This window comes from Strigops habroptila, chromosome W, assembly GCF_004027225.2.
Source record: "Strigops habroptila isolate Jane chromosome W, bStrHab1.2.pri, whole genome shotgun sequence".
In the NCBI taxonomy this organism is placed as follows: Eukaryota; Metazoa; Chordata; class Aves; order Psittaciformes; family Psittacidae; genus Strigops; species Strigops habroptila.
Genome location: NC_044301.2, coordinates 26,536,617 through 26,554,438, shown reverse-complemented (window position 1 = coordinate 26,554,438; position 17,822 = coordinate 26,536,617). Strand labels below are relative to the sequence as shown.

At 47.3% G+C, this 17,822-nt stretch overlaps 1 protein-coding gene and 1 long non-coding RNA gene across 6 annotated transcripts in view; one reads left to right on the top strand and one right to left on the bottom strand.

Annotated features, from left to right (window-relative positions):
• LOC115618940 (guanine nucleotide-binding protein G(o) subunit alpha) overlaps nucleotides 1–17,822 on the bottom strand; it is a 195,765-nt gene that overhangs the window by 94,797 nt on the left and 83,146 nt on the right. The window lies entirely within an intron of this gene.
• On the top strand, nucleotides 2,613–15,887 carry LOC115618946. The gene is made up of 3 exons (XR_003994872.1): nucleotides 2,613–2,622; nucleotides 5,090–5,096; nucleotides 15,796–15,887. It is a non-coding gene; the product is annotated as an uncharacterized LOC115618946 (long non-coding RNA).

Here is a 17,822-nt window from a genome sequence, read left to right as displayed (position 1 = left end):
GCCAGAATGACTTCAGCCGATCTGGATGTGCCCAGGCTGAGGACCTGCCCTCAACATGGGGATGCTTGTGCCTGATGTGGCAGGAGAAGAGACCATCCACTGGCAGCTTCTCGCTGTTTTCTTCCAACAGCTCAGCTAAGGAAGGCCCTAAACTAGGGATGCTACTCTCTTGAAGGTAGAAGAGCTTGGAAAGACCCATTCTTCCGTGTTAACACACAGCTGCAGGATTTCAAAGGTTTTGGTCTTTAGGATAGAAGTGGAGGCAAAGGCAGATAGAGAGCACTTTTAGAAACTGTTTTTCTTCCCAAATTGGAGCTATTAAGCTAAACAGATAGCTGAGAACAGACCCCTGACAATATCACAGAGAATCTACAGTCTACTGTGTTTTTTCTCTCTATGAATACCAGAGAAATGTGTTTGTTTCTTTTTTTATTATTATTATTTAATAAACACTTGCAAAGAGCATACCAGGGGTCCAAGGTTAAAACCTGCATGGGAGAACTTTCTCCGGCTCATTTTGCCAGTGCATTTAACAAATCTTTGGTGTTCACACCTCCTAAGGAGTCTCCTAATAAGTCAGAGCAGCTATCTGATCTGCACAAACGAGGTGAGCAGTTGTATGCACACATAACATACAGAATCAGCACACACCTCTTCTGCTATTGCACATGCCAGTGTTAATGGGCCATGTCTAATCCTGCCCTTTGCTAATCCAGTCATGTTTGGTTAACCACGTTAGCCCAGTTACTCCCAAGATCTTTCCCTCTATAAATGAATAATCTTCGAGTTCAAGTGGCCAAGGCCCATTTCCGTTTTTAGAGATTTGATTGTCAGCCACAAACTTAGCTGTAGATTGTTCTGGAGATCTACCAATATGGACTCCTGAAAATGGACTTCTTTCAGAAATGTCAGAAGTGACTGGGATTGCAAAATCTTTACTAGCCTGGCCAGCTTGCTCTGAGTTGCCATGCTTTGGACTAAGTGACCCCTGACTTTGGACAAAGCTTTAACAGTGTCTTTTAATCTCAGGTTTTCATATATCATGATGGGATGTCGCCATGTGAACTCACATCAGCTTTATGTACAAATCAAACTGTTGGCTTCAAACCCTTGAAGACATAGTTAATACAAAACTTTAAAACCATAGAATCATACAATGGTTTGGGTTGGAAAGGACCTTAAGATCATCTAGTTCGAACCCCCCTGCCGTGGTCAGGGACACCTTCCACAAGACCAGGTTGCTCAAGGCCCTCTGATGGAGCAAATTAGAGTGGCGTGAAATAGGATTGTAGTTACGACATCTAATTAGAAAGCACTGTGAATTATACACTTTTTACAATATATAGGCTGGTAATAAATAGGACAGCTGGATAGACCAAAAGAAAGATGCTTCTTGGAATCTGGTGTTGCAAAAGAGTATTATAGGATCAGCTCTTCCACTAGAAACCAAAGCACTTTAGTCTTCCTGATCAAATCCTGGACAGCTGTTTCCCAGGACAACAAAGATTTGTTTCTCTACTTCCACAAGCAAGATTTAAGTCTTTCATCTTATGTTTTCTTCTGGGCACAGACTAAGGGGTCATTGACAACATTTTGAAAGTTTTTGGTTGAAGATGAGCTGCTTTCACTGAGATATCATAGAATCATAGAATCACAGAATGGTTTCTGTTGGAAGGGACCTTAAAATTCATCTAGTTCCAACCCCCTGCTGTGGTCAGGGACACCTTCCACTAGACCAGGTTGCTCCAAGCCCTGTCCAACCTGGCCATGAACACTGCCAGAGATGGGGCAGCTACAGCTTCTCTGGGCAACCTGCGCCAGTGTCTCACCACCCTCACAGGGAAGAATTTCTTCCTAATGTCTAATCTCAATCTCCCCTCTGTCAGTTTAAAGCCATTCCCCCTTGTCCTGTCACTACAAACCCTTGTAAAAAGTCCCTCTCCAGATTTCTTGTAGGCCCCCTTTAGACACTGGAAGAGAATCACAGAGTCATAGAATAAACTAGGTTGGAAAAGACCTTGAGGATCAGCAAGTCCAACCATTACCCCAGCACTGCCAAGACCACCACTAAACCATGTCACTGAGGGCCTCATCTACACGGTTTTTGAACACTTCCAGGGACGGTGATTCCACCACTTCCCTGGGAAGCCTGTTCCAATACCTTACCACCTTCTCTGTGAAGAAATTTTTCCTAATATCCGGTCTAAACCTCCCCTGGCACATCTTGAGGCCGTTTCCTCTTGTCCTATCACTTGTTACTTGGGAGACAGTTCCCTCAGCCATTCCTCATTAGATTTGTTCTCCGGACCCTTCACCAGCTTTGTTGCCCTTTTCTGGACCTGCTCCAGCACCTCAATGTCTTTCTTGTAGTGAGGGGCCCAGAGCTGAACACAATACTTGAAGTGCAGCCTCACCAGTGCTGAGCACAGGGGGATGATCACTGCCCTGGCCCTACTGGCTATGCTATTTCTGATACAGGCCAGGATGCCATTGGCCTTCTTGGCTGCTTGGGCACACTGCAGGCTCATGTTCAGCTCCATCAATCAGCACCCCCAGGTCCTTTTCCACCGAGCAGCTTTCCAGCCACTCTTCCCCAAGCCTGGAGCATTGCATGGGGTTGTTGTGGTTCAAATGCAGTACCTGGCACTTTGCCTTGTTGAACCTCATACCATTGGCCACAGCCCATTGATCCAGCCTGTCCAGATCCCTCTGCAGAGCCTTCCTATCCTTCAGCTGATCAACACTCCCACCCAACTTGGTGTCATCTGCAAATTTACTGAGGGTGCACTCAATCCCCTCATCCAGATCACCAATGAAGATATTAAACAACACTGGCCCTAACACTGAGCCCTGTGGGACACCACTAGTGACTGGTCACCAACTAGATGTGACACCATTTACCACCACTCTTTGGCCTTGGCCATCCAGCCAGTTTCCAACCCAGTGAAGAATCCTCCTTTCCAGGCCACGAGCAGCCAATTTGTCCAGGAGAATGCTGTGGAAGACAGTGTCAAATGCTTTACTTAAGTCCAAATAGACAATGTGCGCAGCCTTTCCCTCATCAACCAGGCAGGTCACCTTACTGTAGAAGGAGATCAGGTTGGTCAAGCAGGACCTGCCCTTCATGACCCCGTAAGAGTTTTAGGTATTGGAAGAATACCTAATCATCTCCAAACCTACTTCATCTACACCTAGCAGATAGGATTGCTGATACAGAGAGTTCCTGGGCCAGATGCTGTGTTCATACCAGGCATGTCTCCACCACCTGCTTGAGGACTTTCCCTCTGGGGCACATGGAGATGGTGGTAGAAGCAGGAGTGAGGTTTAGCATAGCCTGCAAATACATCTGCCTTCCTCCACCTATGCATGGACATAGGAATGGCTTTGCTGAGATAGATAGCTATCTCAGGGCCTGGCTGCCTTCAGCATCCTTGGACTGACATGTGAAGAAGACAGGATGGCTCCTTTGGAGATGATGGCAATGTGCAGACCCAGAGGAGCTGTCCTCTTCCTCTCTGGCTCTGCTATCTGTTTGCTGGAGAAGTCCTGCTCCTGAATGAACGCCCAGAGTCAGTGCGCTCCCATCGCAGTGCCCTGGGGGCATTTCTGGGAGACACACTGACTTGGTTTGACATTTAATAAACTGCTTTGGTTTTAATTTTTTTTCTTACTCGCCAATTAAAAGTGCCCTGTTGACATGGCAACAGAAGGACATCAATAACAGCATGGGAAGAGCAGGGTTGTGTTACCACAGGAACTCAGGTGGCAGTTTGTGCAGAGTGGCTCTGTCAGTCTGTCTGTCAGTGCCACCAGGGCTATGAGACCCTTCTGTTTTGATTTGGTATGAGAGAAAGAACACATACAGGCAGGATTGCCAGGGTTTCTTTTCTGTCATCTCACCTTAGGGGGTGGAAAAGGAAGCCTAACTCCAGATAAATAGTCTTGGTCAATGTATACAGAATGAGAGGCTTCCGGCTTCTGCCCATGCTTTCAATGGGGTGTTGACTGGGGGGGTGTGCTCAGGGGTATTGGCTGTGAGCACATGGGCATCACTGTCTCTCCACAGAGGAGCACTCTGGCATTTTGAAGCCTGGGGATGAAGGCTTGGTGGCAAGGATGGTCCACATGAGCCATCTGCCCTCTTGGGTTGCTCTCTGACACGTGTGTTGTATCTGCAGGGGCAGAGCCTGCTCTTGGAGGCAAGCCATTCCCAGTGATAATGGACGGGACAGCTTTAGCCCTGTTTATTTCAGCCTGTCCTAGTCAAAAGCTCAACTTGTGGATGAATTGAATAGCTATTCACAGAACTAGGAGAGTACATGCAGTTCTGACCTTTAGAACAACCATTTACGAGACGCTACTTTTATCGCCCCACTACTTGCTATCCTATTTAGCATTCAACTAGAACCTACTGCCCCTTTCTTTCCTGTAAGAGCTGGAAACAACCATCTAAGAAGCTTTGCTGGTGGTCCTGCACATGAAATTGGATCTCCTTTCCTTTTGCACATTAAGTACTTCATTTCTGACCACTCCTAGCATACACCCTTCCAGATTTATGTGCTGGGCACTGCTTCAGATGCCCTGGACTGTATGTTTTGTGTGTGCACCAAGGTGCTGGCAGTCCAGCTAATTGTTTCACACAATGTCCTGATGTCTCATTCAAACCCACTGTTATGGTAACCCACACCAGAGACCAAGGACTGGGTCTCTGTGGCTTTGAAAGAATTTAATCTCTCAGAGCTAACACCTTTACCATGAGCATTAATGGGCACTTTTCATCAGCAGCCTCCCCTTCCAGGGCAACTGAGAGGAAACATAAATTAAGTCGGGGTCTTCCTGCGGTGTATCTGAACTCAGGCTGACTTCTGCATAGGGTACTTGAGCGAAGCTTATCCAAATCCTGCCCCTTGCTTTGGAAGGAAGTGCCAATACTTCCTCCAGCTCCTGGCCCAGCAGAGAGGATCTGTCTGGTTCAGCAAGGAAGAAATAGAGCAAAGTCTATTGTGAGGTACTGGAACAGGTTGCCCAAGGAAGTTGTGGCTGCCCCATCCCTGGCAGTGTTCAAAGCCAGGTTGGACAGGGCTTGGAGCAACCTGGTCTAGTGGAAGGTGTCCCTGCCCATGGCAGGGTGTTGGAACTAGATGATCTTAAGGTCCTTTCTAACCCAAACCATTCTATGATTCTATGATTCTATGATTCTATGATTCCAAGATTCTAAGTCAGCATCGCTCCTGCCCACCTGAGAAGATCCCACTCTTTAGGCTGTGGATGATCACCTCTCTGCTAGAACAGCCAAGAGAAGAACCCAGTTTGGTGCTGGTGGGTGGGATAGGGACAAACAGTTCACTGGAAACTGTCCTGACACTATTAAACCTCCTTTGCAGTGTTGAGTGTAGCAATCTGATCAGTAACTCCTGGTCTGAACTAGGAATTGCTTAACCAGTATGAAGGGAAATCTGATTTTTTCTGGCTCAAGAAACTTGCTGGACTAATTCTTCCTGATCTCAGGCAATACCCTACAGCTTCTTATGGAAAAGGGCTTATAGCCACACTGTGCTGGTGCTGCCTAATGCATGTAATAGGGTTTGCGAGGGCTGCTGGGGGAGCATCTGTTTATATCTGGAATTTAATTCACAGAAAGTTGGTGCTTTGTGGTGGACTTGGCTCCTGAGCTCGGTTCTCTTCCTCAAGGGTCACGGAAGACTCACTAGCACTGGAAACTAATTCCTGGTGATCTCTTGGAGGATTTCAAGGCAAGTTAGATAGTGGTAGTGTGGAGTGATAGGCTTCTCCTCCCCATCAGCCCTCGCTGTTTATTTGCTGCTCATTCTTTCTTTGCAAAGTTGATGGCAAAGGAGAAGGGGACCTTGTTCAATAGCCTGTCCACTACCTCCACCCTTTGTGCTCTTGGATCAGCCCAGAGAAATGAAGATGAAAATTCATACTGACATGCAGCATGACCCCAGAACTGGGGTCTCACCTGCCCAGGATTTTAGGGGACAGATTATTAGTGGTGGAAAGGCAGCTCAGAGCTGCTGCCTGTGTGGATTACTATTAGCAGGTCTCTCATCATCATCTTTCTTCTTTTTCCAACTAAATATATCAGCTGATCATGCTTTCTGGTTTGAAACGTGGTGGGCATGGCTTGCTCCTTGGCCTTATCATGCAGTGGTGCCCAGGGAAGGACCTCTGGAGATGTCTGCATGCTGGGTTGTGGTTACAGGCTGCTGGGGCACATCAAGTGCAGCAACTGCTTGAGCAAGGCTGGGCTTTGCACCCTAAAGCTCTTTCAGGAATGGGAAGATGGGAGCCAGAAAAGGGGTATCAGCCCAAGAGGTGGCTTTTAAGCTGATTCAGTATGGTAAAATGTCTGTGTGCACAGCCCATGACTGAAATAAGCAAGAGATGTAGTTTGGGTCCGGCTCTTCTTGGTTTCTGAAACCTCATGGTCTGAGAGCCTTGATGCTGAAATTGCTCAGAGTCTTCATGCTGGGGGACAGTCTTCCTCTTCCTGGTACACAATTTAGGGTTGGGATTGTTTTGTGCATGCAAATTTTTTGCTTGGATCACCAACAAGGAATACAAGATGCTCATGACTTAGTCTGCAATGACATAAAGAGCAGCTGAGCCAAAGGCTCAGCCCTGCAGAACCTTGTGTGCTGCTGCAAATAATCCTAGAGCCTTCCATGAAGTTTGTTCTTGGAGAGAAAGTTGAAGAAATAAGGATTTTTGCCTACTCACTCATCACAAGACCAGCCTGAACTTGGCTCATGATCTGATGTAATGCTGAATATGGGCTTTTCAGCCTTGGTACATATTTTGCCTCTGGAGTAAATTAAACACAAGTCTGCAATAGTGGCAGGCCCACACCAACCATAGACAGCAGATTTAACCCCACACCATTTCCTGGGTGAAGGATCTCACCAGTAGAAGCAAGCATGGGAAGACACATGCATGCCACAGCAGCTAAGAGAAGCAGAACTTGAACTCACTAGCAAAAAGCTGTGCAGCTTGGGAGAGGTTGCCTGCAATGCGCATCAAGGGAAGCAGTAGTAAAATAAAAGTCTGTTTAAAACTAAGGTACTTGAACAAGGACAGCACAAATATCACCAGTTCGAAACCTTTGCATGCCTCAAAAATACAGCAGTGGAACTTAGCAAGAGAAAACCTTTCCAAAGCTTATAGTACCAATAACAGTAATTAAAGAGAATAAAAGCTGGAAGAAAAATGGCTGAGACCTTTGGCTAAGGTGCTGGTGAGGTGGTGAGGAAAATCTAGCCTAAAATTCCCCTGTCTTTGGCATCCACAGAAATGTCACAATGCACCTCCAGATAGGCTGTGTTGCCAAACCAGCCCTACATAAAAGAAAAGAAAGTACACAAATGTGATGACATGTAGAAGGGAGGATGGAGATGAGATCCAGTTCTCACTTGGAAGAAACTAATTCATAACTTTACAGAACTCAAACTCACTGGATGATTACACTACTGGGATCTCTTTCTTCTCAGAAGAATTTTCCTTTGTTGCCTGGAATATCATTGACCTGCACTAAAAGCTATCTTAATTTTAAATAAAATCTCAACATAACTGGCAAGCCAAGCATTCTCCTGGCCTCAGAAAACACTCTATACTTCTCTGCCACTGCCTCCTGTTGCTCAGAAGGGCAGGCACGGGTGGGAGCTGGGTTGAGCTGCACTCCCAGGGGACCGAGTATGGCTGTGTCCTTCTCTGCCCTTCCCAAGGAAGGCTTGGCAAGGAGGCTTCCTCCTCTGGGGCACAGCAGCTGCTGGCAGGTAGGAGGGAACAGGATGTGACCCTTTTGGCTTCCCAAACCTGTGAAGAGCTATTTTGGAGCTGCAAGTCTGTTTGCATCTCCTCTCATTAATGGCTGCTTGTTTCCTCTGTGAAATACATTCCCCTCCCATCCCTATGTGTAAAACCTCTTCAAACAGTTTCTCTGGAAGACAGTCTTGCTCCTGTTTTGCTGTCATCCTAACTAAAAAGTAACTGTTTGTATTCAACACATGACCCAACAGCCTAGATAGCTGAGTGAACATCTGTAATGTATATCCAGCAGATAAGATTGGATTAGTAAACCCCCTTCCCATAAAGGAGCAAACATCTGCTCAAGGACAGTTTCAAAATGCAGAAAGATGGGCTCACAAGCAGATGACAACCATATAGCTAACCAGAACATGTTACTGTGGGACTGTTCCTATGTGTCCATTCTCATGATCTCAGTGTAAATCAAGAGTAAATCAAGAGTAATTCCCCTCTAATCAATGGATTTTATCTAGTCTTAAACCAATCTATAGGAAAATGAGGACTTAATTACAAATAGCCAACCTAGGGGAATTATTGCTTATCAAAGAGAAACTATGTAGCAACAGTCATGACATCAACACATATAATATGATGCAAACCAGAAACTCCTACAGCCCTGGAAAACAAAGCACACAGCAGAAAGGAAGGAGGAAATTTGTTCAAAGCCTGTGGGTGAGGTTTTCTTTGACTCCTGAGTGGGTTTTGACACTTGGGAGGGATATGCTGTGCTGCCTGGAGTGATTCTGGGGAGACGTGCTGCAGATGTGGGTCTCTGCTGGGGAAGGATGAGGTGTTCTGGGGCCCCCAGTAACTATCTATCAGCACCCATAAATGAGACACAGGTTGATTCACATGTCCTGTGCTTTTTTCCCTGCACATTTTCTCTCTCTGCCTTTGACCACAAGGCTAAACATTGCTATGGTGCAAAATGATACTGTTTTACAGCATCTCTTGAGGCTGTGTTGTTTCTAATCTTCATCTGGAGCTTGATTCTTTCCTTCCTTTGAATGAAATGCCTGGCCTCCCACCACAGCAGTCCTGACCTGGGTCAGCAGCATCGTTGGGCTCCTCCTGCCCTGAGTGAGGCTGGTCCCTGCTGCACGGCTAGACATCCTCCTGCCCCATTCTGTAGGTGAGGTGAGGTCAAAGCAGTATTCGTAGCTGTTAAATGAGTTCCCATGTGGTATATTTAATCAGTTATTACCAATGTACACAATACTGATTAACAGCCTCAGTAAAACCTGGATTTGGGTAATAAAGTCTTCACGTGTGGCAGATCTGCCATCCCCATGATTGATGCAATATGAGGGACACGGTTGAGGTGTTGCCATCCTGCTGTGCCTCTGCCTGGGGACAGCAGCCATCCCCACAGTGGCTGCAAGAGCTCCCTCCCTGGCTGACTTACCCAGGCTACAAGGAGCAGCCACTTGCTTTGGAGGGACAGGTTTCCCCTTAGGAAGAGCAGGATGGTGTGGGGTTTGGGCACAGCCTCAGCACAATTTAATTTCCTCAAGGGCTCTGTCTCCTTGCCTCACCACCTCAGCAGAATTCTCCTTTTGGAAGGATGGGACTTCACATCCACAGGCCACGAAATGGCTCCTCTGCTCACGTCTGTTCCCCTGTCTGGGTGAATTTCGGTATGTGAAGGGAGTGGGCTGTCAGCAAGACCTCTGCATGCCTCCTGCCAGGGCCAGCAATGAAACCAGCCCGGCGCAGAGCCAGAAGCAGCCGCAATTCAGCCCTGCCCTTGGACCTGGTGCTTTTGCAAGGGCACCTGATGTCAGGGGGATGAATTGCTTTGGGGTCTGTGGCCAGAGCAGGCCACTGCAGGAGAATGTTGTGTCCTAAGTTTATTAGCACCCAGTGTAAGCAAGGATCGTGCTCCCCATCCCTCCTCTCCCATGTGCCCAAGCACAGCTGCCTCGGCTCTCCTTCCTCCTTCCCAAGCTGTCCCAAGCCCAGCCTGCCTGTGCTCTTGCTTTTTGGGAACAAAGACTGAGCTATCCCTCATCATCATCCATGAATAAACGTCAAATGACAGACCCAGGGGAGAGGTCCCATCCCAAGACATTTGTTTTATGCTTTTTTGTAAGTTACACACCAGAGATGTGTTTAAGGCCAGGGATGCCCTGTATAAATGTTTTCATTTTACATCTGGAGACATTAAAATAATACAAACATCATTGATGGCATTCAGAAAACAAGTGTTTTAAATGGCACTCCTAAAACTCATGAGTAAGCAGCATGACTCAGCAGCACGACTCAGCAGCACTTTCCAACACCTCCCAGAAGAGATGGAAATAAATCCACTTAATAACTGACATGTATTTGAAATGTGCTGAGTAGTTTGTAGTTATCTGCAATTGCTGCTGGAAGAGCTGACTTGCAGTCATACCTGAAGACAGCACCCTGCCTGTATCAGGCTGAGGCCAGATGCAACCTGAACTTCAGAATCAAACGTGGTGGTGACTTTCTGGAAAGATTTTGGTGAATGACTGATCACCCATATGGTCAGAAACACGCATGAGCATCTGTGAACCCTTGGCCATGGCACGTGTTTAACCTCAGTGCCTCAGTTGCGCAGTACATCATGTCCAGGGTTCAGCTGTAACAGTTATTTTTCTCCTTCTTAGTAGATAGTGCAGTGCTGTGCTTTTGACTTTAGCCCGAGAACAATGCTGATAACACACCGATGTTTTAGTTGTTGCTAAGTAATGCTTACCCTGATCAAGGACTTTCAGTCTCTCATGCTCTGCCAATGAGGAGGGGCATAAGTAGCTGGGAGGGAGCAGAGACAGGACACCTGACCCAAAGCAGCCAAAGGGATATTCCATACCACAGCACGTCATGCCCAGTATATAAACTGGGGGGAGTTACCTAGAAGGCCCAGATCGCTGCTCGGGTTGGGCTGGGTATCATCGGTCGGCGGGTGGTGAGCAATTGTATTGTGTATCACATGGGTTTATTGTTTTCTTTTCCTTTTCCCCTTTTAATTTTATATTCTCTCCCCTTGTTATTTCCCTTATCATTATTATTATTGGTGGTAGTAGTAGCGGTTTTGTATGGTACCTTAGTTACTGGACTGTTCTTATCTCAACCCGTGGGATTTACATTCTTCCGATTCTCTTCCCCATCCCTCCGGGAGTGGGGGGGAAGAAAGGGGGCAGAGTGAGTGAGTGGCTGCGTGGTTCTGAGTTACCGGCTGGGCTTAAACCACAACAGTTCCACACCACCATCCACTCCTTCCCAGAGGATGGCACAGCCTGGCCAAGGTGGATTTCAGCCCATATGATGGGGCCCAGTGCAGACACTCCCCACAGAGCAGATACCAGTGGCCTTGCCCTGGGTAGCATCTGGTGTTGGTGAACACAGTCAGATACTGTTTGTCCTTCTCTAGAGCCTTTCTTTCCAGAAAGGGGTTGAAGAGCCTGTAAGCCAGAACAAATAATATGTCTAGCTATCTGATTGTCATGGTTTAAGGCCAGCCAGTAACTCGGAACCACACAGCCACTCGCTCACTCTCCCCCTTCTTCCCCCCCGATCCTGGTGGGATGGGGAGGAGAATTGAAAGAATGTAAATCCCATGCGTTGAGATAAGAACAGTCCAATAACTAAAGTATAATACAAAACTACTACTACTACCACCACCAATAATAATAATGATAAGGGAAATAACAAGGGGAGAGAATATAAAAATAAGAAGGGAAAGGAAAAAAAACCAGTAAACACAAGTGACGCACAACGCAATTGCTCACCACCCGCCGACCAATACCCAGCCCAACCTGAGCAGCGATCTGGGCCTTCCAGGTGACTCCCCCCAGTTTCTATACTGGGCATGATATGCTGTGGTATGGAATACCCCTTTGGCTACTTTGGGTCAGGTGTCCTGTCTCTGCTCCCTCCCAGCTTCTTATGCCCCTCCTCACTGGCAGAGCATGAGACTGAAGAGTCCTTGATCAGGGTAAGCATTACTTAGCAACAACTAAAACATCGGTGTGTTATCAATCAGCATTGTTTTCAGACTAAAGTTGAAAGCACAGCACTGCACTATCTACTAAGAAGGAGAAAAATAACTGTTACAGCTGAACCCAGGACAGGAGCCATCCTTCGCCTGACCTGCATCCCACCCTGGATCCAGGAGCTGCCAGGAAGCCCATTTGTGGGCAGCAAGGAGGTTTTCATCTTCTTGGGGCTCTGCTCCAGCTGTGCTCTTCTGACAAATATCGTTGAACACCTCGTCTTTTGTGTTGTCCCACTCTGGTGCTTTCCAGGGGCTCCCAGAGCAGCCATCTTCCACTGGTATCTTGTGGGAATGAAAGCAGGGCCCCACCTCTCATTAATTCACCACTAATGTCACAGTCCCATGGCTGCTTCGCTCTCCCCCCTGTGCCCAGTGTTTCCCTGTCACACCACCTCCCTGGCAGCCCTAACTGCAGCTGCATTTGAATAACAAATCTCAGAGGGGAAGGCAGGCAGCCCTTCTTCCCAGGGAACAGAGTTGGGGATGGTGGTGGTGGTGGTTCTTTTTTTCAAACTAAAAGTACTCCCTGCATCATCAAAAAGTCAGTATCAAACACATAAAGCTCATGGAGGAAAAATATATCCCTCTCAGTGAAAAGAGAGAGCTTGCAAGGAAGGAACAGGGAAGACTAACCTCCCTACAGCATGGGGTCTGCATTTTCACAGGTGAACAGGGGTGTTGGACAGTTTGGGGGGAGGTGGGGATCCTTTTCAAGGATCCTTTGTAGGACTAGTGTTGTTCATTACTGAGAAATCAAGCCTGAAATGGCAGCCGAAAGCAGAAAAAAAAAAACCAGCTCTAAAGATGGATTTGAACCTGAAGAGGTTGATCTTTCCACCAGCCAGGGAGCAAACACTGCCAGGAGGATTCATCTGACGAGCTTTTCTCCTGGAGACTAGCTGAAGAGGAAGGCAATATCCATAATTTGAAAGTCACCTTTTGGGTATTTCTTATTTTCACTGATTATCTGTGGGAGGTGACCTCCCTCCCTCCCTCCACACTTTTAATACCCAAAGGGCTGGGTGGCCCTTCAAGAGCGGGTTGTCCTGATCTCTCCTGATGGCATGGAGATAAGAGGGAAAGCACTAAGAGCCTGAGCCAGTCTTGGGCTTCCCTTTCCTGACAGCAGTGACTGCTGCCTTGTCCTCTCACTGTGCCTCTCTGAGAAGACTCAGGCACCATCTTTAAAGCCCTCTTTAGGTGGTGAAAGATGTGATTCGATTCAATCTGGAGCTTGGAGTTGGAGCAAGATGACCATGGTCTCTTTCTTATCAATGATCCCCTGAGACATCTCTTTCCCTCCTCTGTTTTTCTTCAAAAGAAAATTAAAAGGCTAATTTTAATTGATGGCATCTGTTCTGGTCAGTGGTTTTGTAGTACAGTTAGCTATAGAGCTAATTTCAGAAGTGTCACCAATCTACAAGTGCCTGGCTGATGGCAAGTGCTCACTGAAGAAACAGATCTGAGTGGCATTTAGGGTGTGATTGCATCATTCATTCTCATCTGGCCCACTTAGAAATGATGCTGAAGTGCAGCAACATTATTTTTTTTTCCTAGAAATGTGTTTCTTAGGAACAGGTTTGACTTGTACAGAGGGTCTTGAAGACCAGGAGAGCTTCCATCTCACCCATCCCCAACTGATGCCCATTCACCATCAGTCCATGGTGTCTGGGAGAACCCAAAACCCAAACCCAGGGTTTACTTTTGAGTGAGGATTAAAGTGTTCCCATGCCAATACCATAGCTATCATCCTGAAGCAGGACCAATGTGAAAAACATTATGCTGGCACATCAACCACTCAACAAGGTGGCACCTTCCAGAGCAGCCTTCCACATGACATATGTTTCCAACTCGCTACGTGCCTGCTGCCCACAATCCCTGCCTCCTTTTGGCTTTGTTTCACACAGCCTTTCTTCATCCTTTAGGAATTTGAACTAAAACTGGATACATCGGGCCAGCCTGGGGAAGCGATTGATAGTCTTCTGCTGGATGAAAGGTGAGCTGATACTGCTCCTGGGTGCAGCCAATTTAGTCCTTGCCTAGGGCACCCAGCTGTTTCCACTGCTATATACATTTTCTAGGCTATTTGGAGTCCCCATCCCTCCCTTTTCCTTAGAGCTGGTATCATCTTCCTCCCTCACAAACTCAGGATTTCTTCTTGCTCACAAGCACTGTGACACACTTGCAGAAGGCTGGGATTCTGACTGGTTTTCATCATCACTACTACTGCCCTATAAATAGCTGTGGTGCCAGAGCTAAGATCACATTTTAGCCCTTAATGAATCGCCAGGTTTCTGTTGTAATTACCCTGGTTGGAAAGGAGGAGATTAATGAACTTTGCCTAAGTAAAATTCTACATGAAGACTTGGCAACCTCCAACCTGCTTATTTACTTGGATGACTCTTCTAGGCAAAATCCTGTCTGCAAGAGCAAGCCATGATCTGTTTATAGCCATGACACAAGCTTATTTCGTCTCCCTTCTAAATGCTATCTTTATTAGTAGCATGACTACAGCGAACCAGACACTGGTTCTAGGGTGATCTTTTTTGCTTTATGAAGATCATCCCATGTTATTGACTCAATGACTATGTCTTCAGCTTTGCAGGAGGGCAGAGCCAAGCCGTGCTGTTGTTGCTGCAGCAAAGCAAGGTCTCCAGGGTCTGGCCACAGGTCTCAGCTGACTTGGCTGGGATCTATGATGATGATGAGTGAGTTTGACTCTCCCTAAGTGGTAGTCAAAGGCATGGAAGTAGACAGTTTCAGGCTCTTTTAGTTGGCACAAATGGCTATCATAAATTGTCTTCACGCTCTGCTGTTACTTTACTGCGATCATTTATTGGAGAAAGATTTTGTATTTTCAGGGGCTCGAGGGATGTCTAAAGGAGGAAAACACATTAGTGGGATGTGGAAGGCACAGTGGTTAGAGAGAGTCCAGAATTGCCACAGCTGGGCTTGCAGGTCATGCACTATGTGCAGGCAGAACTTACTCTGGGCTTTCCCTTGTTCTCTGTTGTCTCCCTCTTTCTCCTGCACCCTCATTTTACAGCAATGATTCCCAATATATTGGCCATCTTAGGCAGCAACAATGAGCCTTTCTTGAATGAGCCAAGCATCTCCCCAGCAACAAGGCAGGCTGTGAAAACAAGTGCTTTCCTTTCTGGTTTATGTTTCTTACCTCTCATGAAAAGCCCTGCCTTTTATTTGCCTCGACTGCTCAAAACCATGAATGAAGGCCAGGTTGGACGGAGTCTTGGGTGACATGGTTTAGTGCGAGGTGTCCCTGCCCATGGCAGGGGGGTTGGAACTAGATGATCTTAAGGTTCTTTCCAACCCAAACTATTCTATTATTCTATGATTCTATGGTAACTGAAAAGCGCCTCATGGGGGGACGAAGAGAGAAGGGGGTAGCACGTGAGAAAGGTGGCATCGGTCTTAATGGAAAAGAGTGACAGATCTTTACACCTTAGTGAAGGGCAGGCTGAAATATTCATCCAGCACTGCCACAGTGATAAAGCCAGCAGATCCAGTACAGCAGGAATGGTTACATGCAGACTTCAGCTGCAGCTGGACATCCAGACAAATGCTGACACCAGGCAAAAATGGGGTGGCTAATGCCCCCTTATTCCATTTCCCATTTCCTCCCACTCCATCCTGCTCCTCCACAAAGCAGCCCTAAGTTATGCTTCACTGTGGACCCATCCCTTACCACAGCAGACCAGCAAGGGTTGGCCGTATCCTCACTGCAGCAGCAAAAACCCAGGAATCCAACGTCCACCCCCCAGATCACCCCATTAGCTACCAGTCAGCAAATTGGGGCTTCCTACCAGCATGGTGGTGCCTGATTAACCTCGCCTGCCCTCCCCAAAGTTATATAGCTTTTAGCATTTCTCAGAGAGATTGGGTTAGGGACACACAGTAGGAGCCAGCTGGGCTAAACAGATAGAAGAGAGGAGAAGACTCCAGGGACACCTTATTGTAGCCTTTCAGTACATAAAAGGAGCCTATAAGAAAGATGGGGAGACACTTTTTAGCAGGGCCTGTTGCTACAGGATGAGGGGTGATGTTTTTAAACCAAAAGGGGGAGATTCAGGCTGGACGTAAGGAAGAAATTTTTTACGATGAGGGTGGTAAAACACTGGCCCAGGTTGCCCAGAGAGGTGGTGGACGCACCATCCCTGAAGACACTCAAGGCCAGGCTGGATGTGGTTCTGGGCAACCTGATCTAGTTGAAGATGTCCCTGCTCATTGCAGAGGGGCTGGACTAGATGATCTTTGAAGGTCCCTTCCAGCCCAAACTATTCTATGATTCTTTGATACCTGCCTGAAATGAAGTAAAATCCATGAATATCTTGAGGTGACAAGTAGGAAAAGCCAGTCACAGAGGAGCAGCTCTTAAAAAAGAAAGCTTCTCCCATATGCTGCTCCATTCCAGTGACTGGAAGGCAGCAGGTGATAGTGCTGTGTCCCAGGTCCTGCCACAGCTGAGCAGGAGCAAGAGGAAGAGGTCAGCTCTTAAAATCACCTTTGGCTTGTGCAGAGGGGATGGGCTGGAGGCTCCAGGTTTCTGCATGCACCCTGCTCTTCAGGAGCAGGGTAGATGCAGCTCCAGGTCACGTGGCTCCCTTTGCCAGCGTCCTGGGTTCAGCCGTAGCAGTCATTTTTCTCCTTCTTAGTAGCTGGTGCAGTACTGTGTTTTCGAAATTTAGCCTGGGAACAATGCTGATAACACACCGATGTTTTTAGTTGTTGCTAAGTAATGCTTACTCCGATCAAGGACTTTTTCAGTCTCATGCTCTGCCAGTGAGGAGGGGAACGGGAAGCCAGGAGGAAGCAGAGACTGGACACCTGACCCAAACTGGCCAAAGGGGTATTCCATACCACAGCACATCATGCTGATAACAGGAAGAATTTCAATAGGTATGTAACAAATAAAAGACAGACTAGGGACAATGTGGGCCCTCTCCGGAAGCTATCGGGAGAACTGGCTACCCTGGATTTGGAGAAGCCCGAGGTTCTCAATGACTTCTTTGCCTCAGTCTTCACCAGCAAGTGCTCTGACCACACCACCCAAGTCTCGGAAGGCAGATGCAGGGTCTGTGAGAATGAAGACCTTGGGCCCACTGTAGGAGAGGATCAAGTTCGATAACATCTTAAAACAGCCTGAATGGGCACAAGTCCATGGGACCTGATGAAATCCATCTGTGGGTCCTGAAGGAGCTGGCGAATGAAGTTGCTAAGCCACTGTCCATCATATTTGAAAAATCGTGGCAGTCAGGTGAAGTTCCCGATGACTGGAAAAAGGGTAATATAACCCCCATTTTCAAGAAGGGGAAAATAGAAGACCCAGGGAACTACAGACCAGTCAGTCTCACCTCTGTGCCTGGCAAAATCTTGGAGCAGATTCTCCTGGAAAGCATGCTAAGGCACATGAAAAACAATGAGGTTGGTGACAGCCAACATGGCTTCACTAAGGGGAAATCCTGCCTGACCAATTTGGTAGCCTTCTATGATGGGGCTACAGAACAGACAGTGGCAGAGCAGTTGATGTCATCTACCTGGACTTGTGCAAAGCGTTTGACACTGTCCCACATGACATCCTTGTCTCTAAACTGGAAAGACATCGATTTGATGGATGGACCACTTGGTGGATAAAGAACTGGCTCGATGGCCACACGCAGAGAGTTGTGGTCAATGGCTCAGTGTCCAGCTGGAGACCAGTAAGGAGTGGCGTCTCTCAGGGATTGGTGTTGGGACCGATCCTGTTCAACATCTTTGTTGGCAACATGGACAGTGGGATTGAGTGCGCCCGCAGCAAGTTTGCTGACGACACCAAGCTGTGTGGTTCAGTTGATACACTGGAGGGAAGGGATGCCATCCAGAGGGACCTTGGCACGCTTGAGAGGTGGGCCGATGCCAACCTCATGAAGTTTAACCAAGCCAAGTGTAAGGTCCTACACCTGGGTGGGGGCAATCCCAG